General features: G+C 36.2%; 1 long non-coding RNA gene across 8 annotated transcripts in view; it reads right to left on the bottom strand.

The window, feature by feature from the left end:
• Positions 1-16,955, bottom strand: part of LOC122175368 — an 88,411-nt gene that overhangs the window by 60,150 nt on the left and 11,306 nt on the right. For 7 of the 8 annotated variants that reach the window (XR_006177390.1, XR_006177395.1, XR_006177393.1 and 4 more), the window contains one exon: positions 7,156-7,289. The exons of the other annotated variant lie outside the window; for it this stretch is intronic. This is a non-coding gene — a long non-coding RNA (uncharacterized LOC122175368). The remainder of the gene's footprint in view (positions 1-7,155; positions 7,290-16,955) is intronic. 8 annotated transcript variants of the gene reach the window in all.

The following is a 16,955-nucleotide window of genomic DNA, read 5'->3' as shown; positions in this document are numbered from 1 at the left end:
TGTACACATCACCCCAGTACCTCCTTGGACCCCAAAAACGCCCTTTACAGTGTTTCAGTTCTTCTTAACTTCTACATTGCAACTGAGCTCTACATTTTCATACCTTGCTAACAACAGTTCTGAATACATAAAGTAATCTGTCTCAAATTAGACTCTTAGTACAAGTTGCTTTGAATGTGAAGTACAGTGTAATAATCACTGGGGATGCTAGCTTTCCCACATAGTAAAAACACTGAAAGAGATGAATTCTGACTGTTTCTAGCTCACCTTCTGGCTTTTGTCTCATACCATTTAGCATCACTAAGAACAAAGACAAGAAAAGGGTTTAATGGCTATCAAACTTGTTGCAATCAGACTTTTTGCATCCTCTTGTTCTGCTGCTTCTGACCACCAGCACCACGCCTGTAGCTACATGTGTGGAGCAGCTGCTAAGATGCTGACCCTCAGCTGGGAGACTAGCTGTTTAAGGCACAACACCCACAGATCAGCAGCACTATGCATATGGCATGATGCTGAAAGAAAGAAGAATGAGGGTATATCCCCATGTTATTAAATATATCTTATGTTAATCTTGCCTACAGTTTTCTATCTGTAATGAGCTGCATCCATTCATTTCTTTAGTGTATCAATGTGACGAACTCAGAGTGATTTCCACCAAAATGTGAGCAGAATGAACCATTAGAGATTTTTCTTCACAGAAAATTGTGACTGCCTGTATTACTTCTGATTAGACTATAAAATTTAGGGCTGAACATTTGAAGAAATAAGAAACTGCACTACTCTGATATGAGGAAAAAATAAATTATTTACTACTGTTGCTAGGAAAATCTTATTTCACTGTAACTTACAGAAAGAAGAAAAATGTCTTTATGCAATCCAAAAATTGCTTTACTCTTATTAAACAATGAGGTTGATAGCTACATGTAAAGATCTATTTCTACCAGTAATTGAATCATAGAACTACATTCAGCACACAGAAATCAGTCAGTCTGTCCCACTGCGGGAGTTCTACTTGTCTTATTCCTGACAGATTTTTTTATTTCTTAAAAAAAACTCTGATGAGAATTCTGACTCTCCTAAGCAAGCTATCCCTATGCTTGTCTCCAGAGCCATAAAAACAACAGGCTAAGGTAGTCATTACTGACTATCATAAAACTGATCAAAGAACCAAAGTAATGACCACTGCATAGTAATTCACTGCAAAATTCAATAAATTCTTTTCCCTTCTAAAAACAAAATAAAAAAATTTCCATCTCCAGTCATTCTTACTGTTATTACACTTAGTAATCTGGGAAAAACATGAAAACAGGAAACACAAACCGAACGAGCTGAACTTCATCAACACATGAAAACTGCTAAACAGCAGTATGAGAATAGCAGGTGCAGAATTAGGCACTTGTTTCACTTGGCTGCTGATTGCCCAGCTTCCCCACTTGTCAAGATCTCTCTGAAAGGTCTCCCTACTCTTGAGGGAGTCAACAGCCCCTCAGACTTAGCATACACTCAAGTCCTACATCCAGACACCATCTCCTGATCAAACCTTTCCTTTACAGATAAAGCACTTAAACCAGTAGAGGACAGATGCAATTTTAAAGGCTTAGACAACATCACTGATTTTGTAGGATTGCTTTCTCAATTTCGAAAGCATCAAATAAAATTATATGGATCTAGGAGGTGCTGCACATCTCCTGTTTGCCATCAGCAAAATGCACTTAATATCTTTTTTTAGCTGAAAATACAGAGCAGGATCTGGAAGGCTGTTGACATTGCAGAGCATCTTCCAGGTACACAGCTATACCTTTGCAGAAGCTGTGCTATTGAAATAATGGCAGATTTGCAAGAAACAGTCACAAATGGTGAAGAGATTCCTATTTTTTTTTTAATTATTTTTTAATTATTTTTTTTTTATTATTATTATTATTATTATTTTTTAGCATTTCTTGGAAGACGAATTTCTTCCCTCCCATATGGAGAACAAGAGGGAACCAAGGAGGCCAGAAGAAAGCTATTCAAGGAACCACACAGGGCACAGGGAAGGGGAAAGTAAGATCTAGGTTAGAAGTGACCCCTTTTAAATACAGTTTTATTTACTTCTTGACTCAATGTCAGAATTTTGCTGATGAAGAGGAAGCTGAATGTTTACCTCATATTTCTCCTGAGGAGGGCACTGGCGAAGTCAGTGTCTTATCAACCTGAACTTTCTATAGAAGCAAAATAAAGTCATGATAAAAAAGGGGAAAACAAAAGGGCTAGGAAAAGTATACAGTTAAAAAATATTGTTATTTTTGGTGTGGCCAAAACTGAAATAGAATACTTTAATTTTTGAAATTATCCAAAATATTGTACTTCTATTATCTTAACATTTCACATAAATTGTAGCTTGGGACCTTATCCTTTCTTGTGGGCTCAAGTTCTGTGGCTTTCCTGCCTTTTAATGCAATACATGTTCCTCTCTGAACAGGATGCAGGGCACTGTACAGAGGCTACAAATCATATGGCTACATACACAGTGGGATTTACATCTCTCAACCAAAAAAAAAACCAAAAATAAGAAAGTAAAACATCAGTATTTTCATATATTAGAATTTGTAGAAATCATATATTCTGTTCTACTTGTCTTCTTTTTAACATCTACTTCTCCTGTAGATACCCCTAGTTTCAGAAAGATACCTTTGAAGAATCTTCACTGCCATCTTTGGGAATACAGAATACAGCTGAAACAATTATCATATCATAGAATTATAGAATGGCTTGTGTTGAAAAGGACCTCAAAGATCATCCAGTTTCAATCCCCTTACCACCAACCACCAGACCAGGCTGTCCAGCATCACATCCAGCCTGGCCTTGAATGCCTCCAGGGATGAGGCATCCACAACCTCCTTGGGGAACCTGTTCCAGTGTGTCACCACCCCCTGTGTGAAATACGTCCTCCTAGTATCTAACCTAAACCTCCCCTGTCTTAGTTTAAAACCATTCCCCCTTGTCCTATTGGTATCAAGCAAAACAAATAAATTAAATATTATTATGTGAAAATAGGTTTAAAAACAGAATCAAAGTATGAATCAAGAAATTTAAACTGAAATTCTGTTTTCCATACATAATAATAAGATTATTGGATCTGTCAATTACTATGACGGTTTATGAATACATGGTTGATAATAACATTAGTTTTATTGTAATTATGTGCAACTGCAGCACAATACTTCCTTCATTAAGCTTCTGAGTCTCTTCACAGACTTTGTGGCATTAAATTAGGGTAATTATATTTACTTCCTTTATAAACTGATTTGTGATCTATTAATGAAGCTGCTGTATGAAAGAGGTAGCTATATTATTACGATATCAGTGCATTAGTAATGCAATTATCTTTTCATAAGCAAAGAATAGATGGATTCCTTGCTTATAGAACTGAATTCACAACACAATTTCCATTCCTGTAAGTCACAGTTTAACAAAAGTTTCTTACTATCTGATCTCTCTTTTTTTCCTAAAGTTCCTTTTATTAAGATGAAATTATACAGAACACAGAGAACAGGTTAGCAGTGCCATAGAAAAAGAAGTGGAGAATTATGGAATTTTTGCTTTTTAATTTCTTTAGATACTAGCTGGCTGATATGAAATGAATACTTGGTTTGGCTCGGGCAGTCTGCTCTCCTTACCTGATACAAACCAAACAGGCAAGAGCAACAGTGCCTTTCGTTCTTTACATCCAAGTTTTGTACTACCAGTGACAAGTTCTCATCAAACACAAAAACCTGGCTTGAACAACAGACTTTCTAGAGTTATTTCCACTCAAACGTGAACTGGTCTGGGTCTCCTGCCACTGCTGGAAGCACTGTAGGTTCTCTCATCATAGGCTATGCTGCTTTCAGGCTGACCTCCCCAGGCATGCAGGGCATCCAAGGGAGCAGGCCCTGTGCTGGTGCACGCACCCTCAGTCCTTTATGATCGGATCTAAAGCACCTGAGAGTCAGCAACTTACTTGCAAAAGAACAAATTTAGTATCAGTATACTCCTGACTTTGCTTTATTATGCTTCTCACCACAAAGCTGCCTCAATGCACAGCTCCTCAGAATGTTGGCCTCCCTGACAGGACAGAAACATTACTTGACAGGTTTCACCAGTACCTGCACATCTCTCCATGACAGCTCCTACTTCTTTCAGATCTTTCAGATTTTAGAGGGTAAATCACAGATCAGGTATATCAAGAATAAAAACCATATATATTGGTACAGATTAATTCTAACCTTCACTGTTCTACAACAGACTTCCTGCAAAGTGAAATGACATTTCATCTATCCAGACAGTAGCACAAAATTAATTCACGCAGCTGTCACTGATTTAAATAAGTCCACAGGGAATTATTTTGTTATGACAGCAGTGGACACTGCTAGATACTGCCAGAAGCAGCCACCGATGTTTCAGCTTAACTACAACCCTAATGTTAATGGCACGAGACTGTAAAAGAACAATTTAGTATCTGTTGTGTTTTTAAATATAAAGTTCCAACATATTTCAAAATGCAGTTAATTATTAAAATTTGATTCACATGCTGCATAAGGGCTAAAAGGGATACCAACAATAGACCAGATTTTATAAATATGAAACAGAAACATAACTAAACAGTATAAAACAGAAAAGAAATATTGTTAACGTGACTGATGTTTAGGTATAACATTTAAAAACACACACTGAGTTAAAAGTCTCTTCATATAACTCATGACAATTTCCTGATACGAGTCAAACACAAATCATTCTGAGGCACAGACATTTCTTTAATGGAAAATTGACAAGGGCAAGTTAATATCTCTAAAGGAACGGAGACTTTGAAAACTGAATTTTAGCTGTACTGTGTGCAACAGCCTTTAGATTACAGGTAGTGCACGCTACAAGCTGTAGGATGAATTAAATAGGAGTGCTTTTTTGATTCTGCATTAGTCAAAAATATAGTTAGTTAAAAAATTGAGTGGGGAGTGAATTAAAAATTAAGGATTTTTCCACCATCCATAGTTAGAAATTAGACCTGAACTTTTTTTAATCACACTTGATAGTTGAATAATAAATAGAATTATTTGGTGATGTTTCCAGGTTTTGGTGAATGTGGTCTAAGAAATGACTTTAAATACTGATATCATCGCTAACAATAAATATTTCCATCACAAAGCATTTTTGAAGTTTTTTCAACTATTCTTCAGAAAATAAACAAGCTTCACAAATCCAATTTAGCTTGCCAGACATCACAATGGAGATTGCATTCTTCTAAACATACTTTGTGAAATCTGAGCTTGGAATATTTTGTTTTATTATATTGGTATTTAAAAGCAGCACCACAGGAGCACAGGCTACAAGATGGATTCACAGGAAGAAAGGGGAAGTATGTGTTTGCTCCAGCATAATTTCTACCCATTTTTCTCCAGCCCATAGAAGATCAGAAGACCATACTCCAGCAGTGTTTTCCTACTTCACTTTATGTTTCACAGAAAGATTCTAGATGTGGATGAGGGCGTAAGAGAATGCCAGCAGATTTGCTGGATCACTCTTCCAAGTCAATAACCAATGTTAATATATCTCTTGCCATCCGTGGCCAATGTTCTCTTCACACCAGAAGCACAGTGTGGAGTGGGAAGAGCTGAGAACCAGCACGATGTTTGGGCTTGAAGAGACAGAGGCACAAGACCTCAGCTACAAGCTGCTGAAGGTTTTGTACCTCTCCTTGATCCTGACTGTCCCCACAGCTGCCCTTCCTACAGCATCCTTACATCTGAAGCTCACCTCTGAGTCAAATCCACAATCTAGAAGACTAAATGCATTTTGCGTAGAACTAAATAAAGTAAATCTATCCAAAGGTCACTCTTACCTTTTCTACATGTTTTTAAAAGAGCTTTTCAGAATGCCTTTCAACAAAAACATATTAAAAAAAGTATTTTTCTAGCTTTTCCTAAAGAAACACTATCTCAGAGTTGGCAAATGCAAAGTAATAACCATTGACCAGAGCTCATAAGGAAAAACTTCAGACCTTGAGTATCCATTTACCACAATGAAGATTTCATCCTATTTTCTTACAGATTTGCATCTCTGATATTAAATAAGTTAAAAAAAAAAAAAAAAAAAAAAAAAAACTATATTTGGGAATTATTTTGAGGAAACAATATCTATCTTGGTAGAGTGCCTTGCACATAAATATTTGAAGCATGCTAAAAACAAGTGTAATGAAGTCAAACAGTACTCTGTTCTCCCTCTTATTGTAGATACTGTGACAAAAAAAAATGCGTAAGTTTTTATCAGCAGTTAATTTTAAGTTTAGTGCACATTCAGAGTAGAAAAATAACACTGTCATAATAGTTATTGTGGTTGCTTCCTTGGTACAAGCTAATCACCATGCTGAAATGCTACTGCTATTGCTTTAATACCTAATTTAGTGGAGTTAAGTCCCCATGATCAAATGAATAGCGAATAGCTCAGTTTACTTAAGTGCAGGTATTTACTACTCATTTACTGCTAATAATTTTCCTCTCAAGTTTTAAACGCATGTGTTTAACTATGCAAGACCACCATTTACCTGATCAAAAATACACATCACAGCAGACTACTCACAATATAAATAAGCACGTTGCATACAATGCATACAATTTCATCTCATTGCTTTCGTATGCAAGGAGTTCTAACTAGAAGTAGCAACAATGTCTTTTTAAAAGAAAATCAATCTACAACCAATTTCTATTTAAATACTAATTAGAAATCAGTATTTCACTTATCTGAATTGTTATATGCTTGTATCAGAGAGACTTAATGTGTTTTAAACTATTTAAACAGTTTGAGCAGAATATGAGAAAACCAAGAAGTAATGCAAACATATGATTATTTCATGACCAGGCTTAGAGAATTTTGAAATCCTTGTTGAAGAGCTTTAGAACCCATTTTTCCAAATCACCTTAGAACAATAGCCACTATTGAAAATATTGAGAATATACTTGCAACTTGCTGTATGATTACGCATTCTTCAGTGAAGTAGGGTGCACAAAAAACGTGTAATTCTGGTCTCATGACCAGTATACCATGAACTAAGTGCACGAATACCTGATAAGTGATAAGACAAGGGAGAATGGTTTTAAAATAAATGAGATTTAGGTTAAATGTTAGGAAGAAATTACTTACTCAGAGAACAGTGAGGCCTTAGCATTGCTGCCCAGAGAGCTGTAGGCATTCCATCTTTGGAGGAGTTCAAGGCCAGATTGGATGGGGTCCTGGGCAGCCTGATCTGCTCTTGATTTAGTGGCTGGTAACCCTGCCTGAAGCACAGGAGTTGGAACTACATTATTTTTAAGATCCATTCTAACCCAAGCTATTCTATTATTCCATTACATGATTTTCTCCTGATGTTACCTGACAGATAATGGCTTCTTCTGCTGCAATCAGTACAACAGAGAATTTCGATTTACAAGCCTTTAGTCATGCTAAAAGCACATGAACCATGTTAATGAATGAGCCATTAATATACTCACTGTTATATTTACTTTTATTGCAGTATATAAACTCATATAATGACTTTATGCATGGCACACATATCAAAGTTCACTTGGAACCTCAAGCATTTCCTAAGTCATAATATGCATTTAAATGAATTCTGTAGGTTTGAAGACCTTTAAAGATTTTAAAAATAGACGAACCATCATAAACATCTTGTTCAGTCTCTTGTGTATGATAGACCACAATATTTGTTGTTCAAAGTCCACTTTAGTCTCTAAAAAGCAGAATTACTAGCGCAACAACACATCATCAGTAGGGTAAAACTAACCTGTCTCACGACGGTCTAAACTTTTGAACTAACAACTAACTGTTGAACTAAATCTTTCCTCTAAAGAGCTTAGAGCTAAAATAAAACAGTGACATTCCTGAAGTGGGACCCTGCTGCTTCCATGAGAAGTGGTCTTGGAAAATATACACAGTCTCAGAGGGATCAGCACATCCATGTTGTAAGATTAGAATTCATCAGACAGGAAAATAAAGGACTAAGAAAGCCATTCATTTTTGTTAATACGTTATTTTAAGGATAGTTGAGAAGCAGTTGTCAATCTTACATTAAATGGGATTGTTTCTACCAGATTCAGTCTGGAACAACATTCAGACCTTGATCTTCTTATGAATATTATTCCCTTTAGAAAAGAACAGAACTCTTCGGGATTGCTTGATTAAATCAGGAAAGAAAACAGCAAGCATTTTCCTTTCAGACAGTGCGAAATATGTACAGCAGAATCTATTAGTGGTATTTTCAGACATGAAACAAATCAGTAGTTCTCCCGCTATTAATATGATAGCACATAATACATAATGATGTCAGAGAGGCTACTAACTACCACGTGAAGAAAAACTATGGTATTTGGGACTTAGCCATTTTCAGTTTTACTAGGTAGAGTTTTATATGTAGAATGAAATGAAAGAAAAGATGATGAACACAGCTTAGCTTTCAAACACAAAAATACTTCTACTCATTAGCATTAGCATGTACATCACTAACAATTAATTTTACAGAAGAATATATGCATTGATGTAGATACAGTTGTATGAAGTATACTGTATAAATTCCAGATATGTCAAAAATATCTGACATATACCACTCAGAAGGAATTAAATTTGATTCAGGAAAATTTTAATTGAATATCAGCTGGAATTTGTAAACAAGAAAATATATTAACTCATGGAGTAGGCAGTATTCCAGTATCAGGAAGGCATGGAAAGCTTCAAGAAACAAGGATTAAGAGCTGTAAAATGACATCCAAAATTAGCCAGGGAAAAATAGATGGGGAAAGCATCTTTGGTAAGAAAGACGATGATAATGAATATGCTAAAATTACTAAATTATTAAGATTTTGCTACAGCACCTTTATCATATATGAAACAGCAAAGATACGAAATGTAAGAAAAATTATAAAAACAAGAGGATGCTAAGCATCAAATTATGCGAGCAGCTGAGACTGAAGAAAACTTTTAGCATATCAAAGGAAATGATTTACAAGACTGCTGTTGGAATATTTTTTTTTTTAATAGAAGAGTGGGAAAGCATCAGGTACTTAAAGGCAAGAAAATGAATAACATACCAGCTTTAAAAATAAAAATACGAAAAAATTAAGAAAATAACACAAATACATCAGTTAAAACTTTTAGTTTTATTCTAGCAAGTGTGGAATAAAATATTCAGAGAATCAGAAATTCTTAATAAGAACATGATGGAATCATCATTTAAAAAAAATAAAAAATCCCTCAAACAAACCAAATCATTCTTCAAGGAGAACCAGCGGAGTCGGAGGGAAGCAGAGGTGAATACGTTAAATGTATCTAAATTCCAGTCAAGCACTTGTTACAGCAGGAACAATTCCCTGTTTTGTCCCCTTTGCTTTGATACTACTCCAGCAATTTGAAAAGCTATAAAGGAGGTAGAAATAGCCTAGGGAATCCATCAGGGATAAAGGTGAGAGCTAACTGAAAGTCTCCTCTATTTTTTTTTTATTTTTTATTTTTTGCCTCACCCTAAAGAACATCAAAGTATTCCCATGAGACCTTTTTTTTTTTCCCCACAAAGTTAAAGGCAGCCATTCCTTCTCATTGCAGAGTGCAGAAAGTGTAAGTGTAGCTTATAATGCCACGTAACAGATCTTTTTCTGATCTTACACCAAGAATTCCCAACTGCTATACATATGTGAGCGCTGCTTCAAAATAAACGCCTCCTGCTTTATTCTGTTGCCCCATGACACTGGAAGTGGACATTGGTAGAATTGCAGCAGAGAGGTAGACGACGTGTATGCAGCAAGGGTGCCTCATTGAATCCCTCTATGTGGAAAAAAATTGTCATTCATCAGTTTTCTGCACATTTATGGTGCCCAAACAGTGGATGTGAGCACAGTGAAGCAGTGGTGACAGCATCAGTGAGTCACCTCTGCTGTTGCAGATTGATACGAGCATGGCATGAAAGCTCTTGTTCATTGCAGATGAAAATGCATAGCTAATGTAGCAATGGCTACATTAAAAGTTGTGTTTGTTTGTTTTTGTGGCTGAGAATTTGCTCCATCAAACAGTGCTATTGCACTCTTTGTATCTGTAGTGGTGTCCATGGAAATAAATAGGAGGCATTTCTTTCGGAGCACCTACATATTTCCTAGCATATAATGAACTCTTACTCTTAAAATAAGCTTTATTTTCTTCAGGAATTCATAATAATGAATCAAAAATAGGGAAATCATAGTTAAAAATAAAAAAAATAATTCTAGAAAATATTAATGAATACTTGATGACCTATTTTGGTGAGGTTTTACTTTGGCAGCTGCAAAGTGTTGAGTAAGAGTTAGTAAAAAAGCTGATAATAATGTTAGGTAAGGTTATCATAAGGGAAAGTAATCTGGCCTGGAAGGACTGGAAATAAAAGGAGAAAATAAATTGAGTTGGAATATGGCAAGTAGAGAGTGTTGCCTGGACAGCAATCACATCAAAGGAAGGAGAAAGTGATAAAATTAGTCCTATCAAACCCACAGATAAAAACAGAAGCAAAAAATCAGATCAATGTTCTTACAAGAGTTAGGAAGTATAAACGTTGTGCAGCCTTTAGTAAACAGTTCTAACACTGGCATATTTGAAAGCCTTCATTTTATCTGTAATTTCTCAGTTTGAAAAGGCATATTAAAAGAAGAAGCCATTTCCAAAACCCGCTATTTTTACTGCTCCATGAATCAGAATTCTTCAGGTATGTTTGGGTAGCTGAACAAGATATAGAGGTAGGGGAATAAACTACACATGCAGGAGAGAGCCAGGAGAAGAATCGAAGAAAGAACTACAAGATAAAAGGTGAAATAAGTCAAAAGGTAAAACTTAGATTGAATGAAACAGAAATGACCCATCTGCAAGATGTATCATATTTAGTCATTTGGCTGGATAAGTGAAGACCTGTATGAGCAAAACTGAGGCTGTTCCAGGTCAAATTTCACTTAATCTAGCAATTTAAAATCAGAACTTGAAATAACTGCAGATGTAAGCAGATTCTAAAGCATTGGTAAACACAAATCAGAAAAGCTTTGTTAAATTGGCTGTACATACTGTCCAACAACACTCAACAGTTGATTCTCCAGCTCATTTCAGCCATTTCTATGCTCCATTAATGTCTGTGCCTTTTCAAGAAGTTTAGAGTGCTGCTAAGCAAAAACTTAGCCCTGCTGCAAAGGTTAAAGTCTGCAGAAACATTATATTAAATTCATGCAGGAAAGCTATACTGAAGTCTCCATCTTTAAACTGAAACTTTGAACTTCTTGGCAGCTCTGCTGTGAAAATGGTTATTACAGCTGCAGAGAGGTATTTTAGTTTAGAGAGAACATTAAGAGTCTACATTTAAAAAGATAATTTGAGAAGCATCAATACCATGACTGCGCTATTTTGCTGAACTGAAGGTTGAACCTGACTAGAAATACCTCTATGATTTTGCCTAAGGGTGGAACCTAAAGTTCAAAGAGACTGTGATATGCAGGGAGGTCCTGTCACCCAAAGAGCTGTCTTCCTTTCCTCTGTTGCCCAGCTAATGAACTTTCTCATCCTCTTTATGATGAGCTGTGGAGACTCCTGTCAGAGGCCAAACTTTGTTTTCAAAAAAGCAGTTTCAAAATTAAAGCACTGAAAAAAAGTGTACTGAAAAAAGCAAAATCAAACTACCGTCTTGCAGTTTCTACTTTCTCTGTAGCTCTTGGTGCAACACTTCAAAAAGAGTTCTAATGTATCCAAATCTTATGAGTTTACTAAGTAAACACTGCATAAATACCAATCATTTGTCAACCACTGTAAAAGAGGCTAAGCATCAAAAATCTAGCTAACAAAGTAAACGGATGTTGTAACTTTTGACAGTGCTCTCTTTACAGTCACTGGTCAACAACATAGACTCTATCTAGTAAACTAAGCTTGGTGCCTTATTGCTCTCCACAGCTCCCTCAAAGGAGGTTGCAGTGAAGTGGGGGTTGGCCTCTTTTCCCAAGGAACTGTGCTAAGACATGAGGTAATGGCCTTAAGTTGTGCCAGGGGAGGTTCAGGTGGGATATTAAGGGTCGTTTCTTCTCAAACTTGTTCTGAGGCATTGACAGAGTCTGCCCAGGGATGCACTGGAGATGTTCAAGATCTGTGGAGATGTGACACTAAGGGACATGGCCAGTGGGCATAGTAGGGGTGGGTTGGTGGTTGGAGTAGGTGATCTCAGCAGCCTTTTCCAATCAACCTGCGACTAAAGATCTACGACACTGGCCACGATAGGGCCAGGGCCAAATCACCGGACATGCACACCAATACGGTGAACAGCAAAATGGCATTTATTACAAGTGAACTCTAGCTTATGTACCCTATGTACTTCGTCTACACCCCCAAAGCATGTGTCATACATCCATCACAGAGCAGGGGAGGTCCTGCTGCTGACATCCTGATATCACCCCATTAATGCCTACTTCTGACACATCACATTCCGATTTCCACACCAGACGCCTAATACAGTATCTGCAACACAACCTTAATGATTCTGTGATTCCATGTTCCCTAACTGACCAGAAGAAAAAAAAATAAAAATAAAAATAAATTAAAAACACAGAAGATGCGACTAAAACTACTTACAGCTATCACAGGTTATTTTCTTTGTGGAAATGGTCACAGCATATTTGTAGATGAATATTTGTGTTTTATGCTGTAATAGAAGTCCTTCTATAGTTACTTAAATCTCAAAGGGATGAATCAAAGGAAGATCATTCTGTCACACACATAAATATTAAGTATGCTAAAATTATACAGTAATATTAGTTCAAAATATAAATTCAGTGGGAAAAAATACTTTATTAGGGATAAATTCAAGTGTTACAGATACTAAGATGCAGGACAGATAGAACATTGCAGAGCAGATAGCATGAAGGTTTTCTTTACAATAGCAGGAACTCATGGGAAGAAAGTGTACTTTGTTTTCTCACCACATTTCAAAATGGATAACACAAAAGCCAGACAACTGAATTGAACTGTTTACTAAACACAGTAATAACAAACATTTACTTCTGAAGTTATACCATGATACAATAGATTGATGCTCCTTATTATCCATATTAAAACAAAACTCTCTAAATCATTTTAAATAAGGGCTGAACAGAAAGCATCATGCTAGTGTTGCTCATGTGGAATTGCGCTCAGGCAACTTATTCCAGACAAATCACATTTAAAGCACTTTCCTTGTGCTGACTTCTCTTTCTCCTAGAAGGATACATGGAAAAAGAATTGATTTAAGAGGGCTCATTAGCTGCCTAAAGATGTAGACAAAACTGAGGGATTTTCAGAGTGCTAGCATGTTTTTACACAAGTAGCAATCACTGAAAATCTGGCTTAGCAATGTTCCTTATTGCTTGCTTATTTTATTTCACTGAGTCAGTGGACATGACCTAGGTCTCAAATTAATTTTTTATTGTCCATTTCCTTCCTACGTTTCATTTCCTCCAGCTAAACACAAGGTTTTCTCCAGGAAAGACTAAAACCAGCTCCATATAGATAGAACAAACCACTTCAGGATCCCTCACACACATCCCCAAGAATATTTTCCAAAACCACAGTGTTTATAATCAGTGAAAGTGCCAGGAACGTACAGACTGTTGTCTGTAAGTGCTTTAAGATTTTTTGTTTTCCCTACATTCGACATAGAAACTGAAATCTGATGCAAAAAAAGTGTAACATCTTGTATACACAACTTCTTTTGTACGCACATTTTTCTATTTAGTTGCTCATACTGCCAGCAGAAGCCTGAATACATGATTCACTTCCCCACAATGTGACAGAAGTAGTATCATTTTTAGACTTGCTCTCGATGAATTCAATTGAAAGCTTAAATCTTAAAAATATACCAAATTTTTGGCCCTGGTATTAGGGCCAAAATATCCTCACACATTACCTTTACAATTGTCTCCAGAGAAGACCTGGTTCTTTACATCGTATCTATGCTGTCAATTTAGACATTTATGCCAAGCTTCTCTTTATAGAAGCTAATTTTGTTAAGTTCTTAATATTTTTTTCTTCCCCTGAAACCTGGATTTTCTTAAGTAAGCTGTAATTTCCCTGCTACAGCTTCAGCAGGTTCTTTTTCTGACCTTATATGGGAAAGAACTATAAAAATAACCTGTAATAAAATCTGCCTCTAGTTACCCTTGAAAATTGCTGAATAGATTCAGAAGTACAGAAAACCACACCGTACGTCCTTGATGGATAGCAGTCCCTTTGTGGTCCCACCAGTGAAATCTGACATGCAATCTCTCGGCCAGTGCAGCAACATCAGTCAAAGACACCTGCACTTCTCATTGACTTGATGCAACATGAACAACACAGCAGAGCCTAGAGAAGAGATTGGATTACTGAGAAACTCTTCCACATCTTAACATTTCTGAGAGTCCAACAGTGCAAAATCTTATTTCTAGAATGAAAAGAAAATATTTCTCCTGTTTTCCAAAAATTGACTGAAGTGTACTTTAATTACATCTTGTGAACCAGAGTCCCAGTAACTCCAGCAGTTCACAGCTTGAACTCACACTGAGATGAAAATTTCTTCAGTGGAGAAACAGCCTGTGCTGAATAGCTATTCTGCCACAATTAGACTGCCACTGGAAATTAAACTTGCATTAGTATTTCCATATAACTTTACATCTTGTAATGCAGAAATTAAGTGTCAAAGCATTTAATTGCAGCAGATCTGGAAGATTAAATGTTTCTATCAGAATGAGTTAGTGACTGCTGATAACTTTTAAATAGTATAAATATTTGCTATAACTTTCTATTCTACTTTATTACATTATCATTTTCTGATTCCGAGAATAACATCCTAATTATTCTCGCTCTCCCTAGATGTTTTCCTCCTGTACCATATGGAATTACTGATAAGAATAATCATCAAATTGATTCAAATTTTGTGATAAATCCTACACCAAAATGCACAGTCATTTATTCTGAACTTTTTTTTTTCTTTTAGAAGCCCTCATTGCAAGATAAAATTTGAAGGAGCTGCAGAAAGGAAGAAGTACTTTGCTAACTACTTTGTTGTAATTTTATTCTGCATTTTATTGATAGATCAACACAGGAAAAAACAGCTGCATAATATAACTGAAACAGTTTGATAGATATTTTTCTTAAAGCATATACATGTATACATGTATAAATATGCACACACAGTCTTCCACACACCACTCAGTTTCTAAGCCCATGTGGAAAATAAAATTGCCCAAAAACATCTGTGATCATTTGGTACTGTCAACCTCTACAGTGAGCAATAGCATCATGTGAGTTTTGATAAAAACAGGGAGAGAAAAAACATTTTCAGCTCAGGAGAGGCTACTCCTATGACAAAGAACTTCAATTTCACTGAAGACTGCAGAAAGGTTTTCAGTGTCCTGTACTGTTTTGGACAAAAGATTAAGAAATCGGGATATACTCAACAAGTCAAAAACTGCACACGTGCTAAACTTTATGTGACTAAAAATAAGTCTGTAGAAACAGAAAGCAGTAGGAAGTATTCTGTAACTTGTACAAAGACAATGTGCACTTGCTCAGTTTCATAAGCATTATTTAAAGGTACGTACTATGAATTTGAGCAAAGGTAAGAACTGAAAGAAAAAAACCAAAAAGACCAAAGATAAGGGCTTTAAGTGGCACCAGGGAAAGTTCACATTGCATATTAGGAAAAGTTGCTTCTCAGAAAGAGCTGTGATGCAGTGGCACAGGCTGCCCAGGGAGACGGTGGAGTCACTGCCCCTAGAGGAGTTCAAGAACCATGGAGATGTGGCACTGAGGAACACGGTTAGTGGGAGTGGTGTGGCTGGGTTGATCTTAGTAAACTTCTCCTACTTTAATGATTCTACACTGTTACTGATAGCGTAACCTTAATAAAACCATAAGGTAGTATCAGTAATGAGGTGGGCAGAAGGTGTTCAGACAAATTCCTTGTTACTCTTTGTTCTCAGAGTGAACTGTTCTTTGAGCACCACAATTGCACTGATAATACTTACTGACCTGACAATTAACAATCAAGTTACAGTCTCCTAAAATTTCTCCCTTCCAGATCAAATACAGCTTATAGAAGGATTTGGTGAATATTTCAGCTGTTTTTGGAAAGTTATTGAAAATTTTCAAGTGAAAGTCTATTTTCTACACAAAGAAAAAAGTATTTCCAAAAAGAATAAGAAAAACTTGTGTCTGATAGTAACAAACAGCAAATGCAATCATCATTATTGTTCAACAGATTCTACCAAGCTTAAAAACAAAATGTGGGTTTGAACTGAGGTTCAGGATGTACACAGCAGCATAGCAAACTTCAATATGAAAACTGATTGACTGTAGTCAGCGTGAATATTTACTCACTGAATTTGTAAACAGTGTCCTCCACCCACTATTCCACCTCCTGGCAAAGTTTCTGGGACTGCCTGAAATGAACTGGTTTTGCAAACAAAACCAAATGCCAATTATTCACACAGTTCAAACTGTGGCTGAATTCGGAAAGTCATTTGATAGAGGTATTCCTTCGAGTAATTCCGCATAACGCAGAACCTTTGTGGGTTATACCAAACCCAAGAAGAGGAATCATTAATTTTGTATTTAGCATATGTTATAAAAGCGTTTAAAAATCCTATGCAAAACAGACATTGCCCAGCATCTTCCTACTCCATGATGGCAGTCAGTCATTTTAGATCTAAGACACTCTTTGCACCTGTGGAGTTTTCAAACACCAAGAATTACAACTTGGCCCTTAAAATATAGAGCTAGCTTACAAAATTACAATAACAAATATCCTGAAAATATTACAAAGTGACCACTTACAGTAATCTGTAAATTAGAATTCACTTTAATGTCACTAAAAAAGTGTGAAGATAACTTCTAAAGCAGGAGCTGATAATTCTTGAGATCTCTTTCCTGGCTGCATTCCCACC

This window comes from Lagopus leucura, unplaced genomic scaffold (assembly GCF_019238085.1).
Source record: "Lagopus leucura isolate 7727_CA_CO unplaced genomic scaffold, USGS_WTPT01 Super-Scaffold_739, whole genome shotgun sequence".
NCBI lineage: Eukaryota > Metazoa > Chordata > Aves > Galliformes > Phasianidae > Lagopus > Lagopus leucura.
The sequence above is the reverse complement of the archived record's forward strand: the minus strand, read 5'-3'. Positions and strand labels throughout refer to the sequence as shown.